The following is a 6,097-nucleotide window of genomic DNA, read 5'->3' as shown; positions in this document are numbered from 1 at the left end:
GGCAAAAAAAAAATCATTCTCAATTTATGATTTTTTCATGCTTTGATCATTTTTTTGCGAAAAAAAATGTTGGGCATTCATCACTCACGCGATGGACGCTCAACAACACTCCACACGGAGTTGCGTTCCTATGGATTGTGCAGCTACCTATCACTCTCTCTATATATCTATATAAGGTGTTTTGCAGGTGCTTAACCAATAGGTGCTTGAACACCTACTTGATGTTGATGAGCGTTCATTCCATGCACGATGGATGCGCAAACTTTTTTTTGTAAAAACACAAAAAGGGGATTAGCCGCACTTGTACAACACCACTAAAGGTCCAAATTCTGCTGGAACCTTTAGTGACACATAAAAATGCTGCTAAAAACCATTTTCAAAATGTCACACGTATCCCAGTGGGCCGTTTAGCTGCATTTTTATTCACGGCTGAAACCTTATTTCATGCAAAATTTCATTTTTTTTAGTGTTTTTACTGTTTTTCGTGCTGACCTTTCATCAAGAACGTGGTCAGCGTGATTAAGGATGAGTTAAGCACCTATTCATCAAGTACCTATGCATTTTCACACACACACACACATATATATATATATATATATATATATATATATATATATATATATATATATATATATATATATATATATATATATATATATAGGTGTTTTTTTAGCGTGATAAGACGATCCTTAGGTCAAAATAAATAAATGAACTGTAGCTGCTTATATCAAATGAATGTGTTAAGTGGATATCAACATTTTGTATTTTTGCCAACTTGCCTGTTTCAATAAATGAGACGCTTCTACTTGTTCAATAGGAATGTGTGTTGCATTTGTCATTACAGTAAAGTTTAGAGAAAAAATAGTGTGCTTTCCATGTGAGCAACTTCATTTAGTACGTATTAAGGCTAACGTTTGACCGTACGTTTAAATTGTTGAAGCCCATGAACTTGGCACATGATGTGCTAAGGTCCCGTCAGTTTCCTCTTGTCTTTTTTCATTCCTCAAGTGAATAGCCAGTTAAGTCTCCTTATAAAATCATTCTTTTCTGTTTCCCATGTATTAACCTACACCCTAATGATTCCTTTTATCATGTTAATCATTAATTCTAGTTTACTTAATGACGTAGCCACGTAAGTGTGAACCTCACATCATGGGAGCAACTATATATAATCAGCGAGGGGTATGCATGCTGACAACATGCAGGACACTATCTTAATTACCCTAAACTGTCAGCTACATCACCCACGTTATGGTCCTACACCCAACGCACATTATCCTCATCCTAATACGGTTCAGCAGCTCCTTTTAGCTGTCTGAATTAGTCTCTGCCGCAAGTTAGCAACCATTTAAAGGATTTTATTAATGTAGCTTTGACTTTACAAGGGAAATAAGGAATTTGGGATCCAGTTAATTCCCCTTTTGGGAACACCTTATTAAATCCTCTCTAGATTTGGGAATATCTCCAGTGGAGTGGGGCTCTGATGCAAATCGAACCCTTTGATTCGCGAATAAAAAAATATGTTACGCTATTCCTATGCATGAAAACCGAGAAAATTGAAAAATATGAGAAAATAACTAGAAAGCCAGAAAATCACAGAAAATTTAACTGAAAATACTAATTTCAATCTCAAATTAACTCTGAATTCTACACGGAGCTCTCATCTTTTTTACAGATGAGGTCTCCCAAATCCCAATCCAAGTAATTTATCTAATTTGATAAATTCTTAAAAAAATAAAAATTATCTTAATTAAGATATAAATTGAACACAATGATCCAATATATAAATACAAAAAATGATTCAAATGATAAAAATATTAAAAAATATCAAAATGAATCCAAATAGATCCTTATGGACTCGGGTATTCTATTCCGCTCCTGCCTGGCTCCCATGATCTGATTGTCCCAAACCACCAAAACGTAGCTTAAGAACATCCAAACAGAGAACTTGATGAATTGCAACCCAACAGTGACTTGAAGCAAGACAGGGGAGCTAGGGGAAATATATAGGTAGTTTCAATGGACCCTTGATATGAGGTCCCAAGTCAAATAGTAGCTCAAGATGATATATGCTCATTTTGCATACAGCTAGAGAATTGGGATCTATCTCAAAACTAAGGGAGGAACAGAAATTATCAACTTTTCATTCCCTTTCACTACAAGAAAAATGTTAATTATCGACGGAAATTTGTGACAAAAATAATCCGTCGTAAATTTGCGACAGATTAGCTAGAGAAAACTAGTTGTTCATAAAATTGGAATTAGTTGCGAAATTAGCTACTGGAAAATTTTGTCTCAAAATCCGTCGCTAATTAGCGACAAAAATATTTTGTCTCAAACTCTATTGCAACTTCGCAATAGATGAGCGACAAAATTTTTACGCCGCTAATTAGCGATAGACTTTGAGACAGAATTTTTCCGTCGTTAATCTATCACTATTTTTCGATGTAAAATGGTCCATCTAGGGCACAAAATTATATCCTCCCTCTGCTCTCTCCCTCTCTCTCTATCTCTCTTCTCTTCCGCCGATCGCCCCCACGCTGCTCGCCTTCTCCGCCCCCGCTCTTCGGTGACCCACCATCTGACAGCTCGCTCTGGAGACCTCGTACTTTTTTCCCTTTCACTGTACGCAGCCGCCCTCCCTGTGTCTTCTCCTTCCTCTTCTCTTCCCCATTTGCGGCTTCGCCGGAGCCGCATCGTCGTCAACACCCCTGTCGGCCAAAGGGCACCACCATTGTGGGCCATCGCCGACCTCTTCCCTCTGATGCTATCTTCCCCTCCACTTCTCATCTTCCTTTTCCCATTCCTGTTCACCCTCCCTCTCACACAACCTGATTTCCTCCTTTCTTTTTCCTCCCCTCATCTTCTTCTCTTACCCATCGGTGCGCCGACCGACGATCGATCCTTTGCCGTCACCGTGATACCATCTCCCTATTTTTCCTTCCTTTCCCCTGTTTGTGCAGGACTAGCAGCGAGCAATCTTTTTACCAGTCGATCTCCCTCTTCCCTAACCCCCATCTCTGTCGTCGTGAGACCCGCCTGCAACATCATCTTTCCCTCCTCTTCTCACCTCTTTTCTTCTTCGTTTCTTTTCCATTTGAGCGCTAACCAGAGGGCACCTCAGTTGCGAGTCGTGTCATTGCTGGAACCTGTGACATCGCCATACCATTTTGGTGATTCTCTCTCTTTTGAAACCCTCCATCGCAACGGTTCTTCTTTGCCAGTGCTGGGAACCACCAGACTGTCGTCAGCTACTCTCTTCCCTCCTTCACCGGAGCTCCACCAGATTCCATCCAGTCGGGGCCATCTCCTAGAAATCCGGTAAAACCCCATTTACCTTCCCTGTTTGTTCTTTTCCTTATCTGTTTGAAAGAGGATTTTGATTGCGGGATTATGCATTTGGGGGAAACGTAGCCTCGTCCCCCTTTGTTTTGAGAAACTGATTTCCCTTTTTTATTTTGAGAACCCGGTTCCTCTATATCTTGATATCGTGATTGCAGATTTTGGTTTTTATGTGTAAGTTACTAGTAATATGTGGGTATGTTTCAGAAATCTGGGATTTCCTCTGTCGATCGAAAGGGGGGTCTCACCATTTGGAAATAGCATTTTCATTTTCTCTTTTCTCTGTTGTCTGATTCCATGTATTTCCTGGTTACTCAACCTGACCGGGGTTTCGAAAGCACAGATGCGCGAGTGCAGAACCGACTTGTCGGGATTGTTATTTCCTTCATCATTTACACTGATAAATGCCTAACTTCATGAATGTATGATTCATATTTACTGAGTTTCCTAGTTGGAGGATAGTCGATAGTTTTTTTTGTTTTTCTTCTGTTTGTTTTGCTTCGTGGTTTTTTTGCCAATCGGATTACCAATTTGCGTTTTAATTTTTGTCGCACGTGAGTGAAAGTGTATTTAGAATTTATCGTCCATGTGTGTGCCATCACTGGGTTGATGCACGGGCAACGTGCGACCTTAGGGTGTTGTCCAAACTTATTTTGAACTTGTTAGGGTGTCGCTTTGAGGTTTTCGCAAATCGGGTCACCGAAGTTCATTTTTGTTTTTATCGTTCATATGTGAGATCATATTTAGATAAGTTGGTCGTTGTGTGTGTGTGTGTGTGTGTGTGTGTGTGTGCAGCTGTAGTGCTCTCTCTTTGCGAGAGAGACAAGTAGATCATGTTGTGCGACGATTGCACTGCACTTTCAGGATCCTGAGTTTTGTTTTACTTTTTGTCGCATTGAAAATGTAGGATTCCTAAACTAAAGTTTTAGAATGTGATTCATGTTGTATGATAAGAATCTAAATGTTAGAAATTGCATTGTATTGCCTATATAAATGTGCATTGCAGGTGTGTAGCAGAGCAAAATGCATGATGCTTAATGCTAAGCATCGCATGCGGCTAAAAAGGCCATGCGAAAAGAAACATGAAAAATGCAAATGCAAAAGCATGCAAATCGGGTAAATACCCATGGTGAGTAAGTGATGCAAGTATATCACATGTTATTTACTTTCTTGGATACAACACTTTTTTGCTCATACACTCACATAGTTGTGGATATCTAAAATTGTTTTGTTGTAGTTTAGAGATCATGATGAGCATGATTTGAATGTATGGGAATAGAAGTGCTCTTATTTTTGTAGTTTGGATTTCATGCTAGTCGTGGTAGTAGTTAGCGGGATATTGGAGTATGTTTGTTGCAGGTACATGTTTGACATTGTTGTGATATGAATGATTAAATGTATTGCAATGTTTGACATGACTATCCTTGCTTGCATAAAGTTATTTTTGATTTGATTATGCATTCCATGTAAAATTGTATAATGAAAACATGCTTAAATTGAATATGTCGTGTTTATGAATGTGATTTCATCTTTCTAAATATTCTTGTGATGTGTGTAAATATAATGTGATGGTGTTACACACGAAAATATTAAATTATCAATGCATACATATCATAGAATTGCATTTTATGTTAAGCATGTTTGTGGTAGAGAGGGGAAGAAAATTTACGCATTAACTGAAACACAAAAATTGCTCACCAACAATCACCAGACAAGAATTTTTAACAGATTTGTAAACCACAATAAAGTGTTAACCAACTCAACATAAACAACAAGCAAAATGAAGACTTTATGACCGATAATATGCAAATTATAGCAAACCAATAAGAAGAAATCAATCATTATATATATATATATATATATATATATATATATATATATATATATATATATATATATATATATATATAAGATCATTACATCCACCATCAATGCATAATAAATTAGATTTTTTCTTCATCATATGATTCTCTTTTAACTGGTGAAGGTAATATTCGTAACATTATATGACAAAATGGCTGCTAACCATGAATGGATGTACCGTAAGATAGTTGATAATGAGGTGTCGCTTGAATATATAGCTGATGTTAGCAGTTTTATTGAATTTGCAATGGCAAGTGTCAGTATAGTAGATCCCACCGGTCGAATTAGGTGTCATTGCACGATGTGTAAGAATAATTGATTTGTAGAACCTCATGGCATTAGACATCACCTATACAAGAAGAGCTTTGTGAGTGATTATCAGAATTGGATGCTTCATAGTGAAGAATTTTGGAACAATTTTGATGCACAGGTGGATGTGGTGCACAATAATCCATATACAGATTTGATATTTGATGTCGTAAGACCAGAACTGGGTTCTGCTATGGGTCCTACTAATGTACCAACTGGGGTAGAGGAAGAAGCAACAAACGATGCAACAAGTAAATTTTATGACTTACTTAGAGATGTTGATGAGCCACTGTGAAATGGTTGCTTGAGTTACACTATCTTGTCTGTAGTTCTTTAACTACTGAATTTGAAGTTAGAGTATAATTTGAGTCAATCATGTTTTGACCATCTGTAGTCTATTGTGAAGAGTATGTTGCCCAAAGATGACAAATTACCATAAAATTTCTACCGTGTGAAGGTTATGGTCAACGCTCTAGGTATGGGGTATCGAAAGATAGATGCTTGTCCAAATCACTGCATGTTGTATTTCAAAGATCAAGAAAATAGCAGATCATGTCTGTCATGTAGGCATCCTCAGTTCAAG

The sequence above is a fragment of the Nuphar pumila genome, chromosome 8 (assembly GCF_984573655.1).
Source record: "Nuphar pumila chromosome 8, dmNupPumi1.hap1.1, whole genome shotgun sequence".
NCBI classification, from domain to species: Eukaryota; Viridiplantae; Streptophyta; class Magnoliopsida; order Nymphaeales; family Nymphaeaceae; genus Nuphar; species Nuphar pumila.
Note: the sequence above shows the minus strand (reverse complement) of the source record.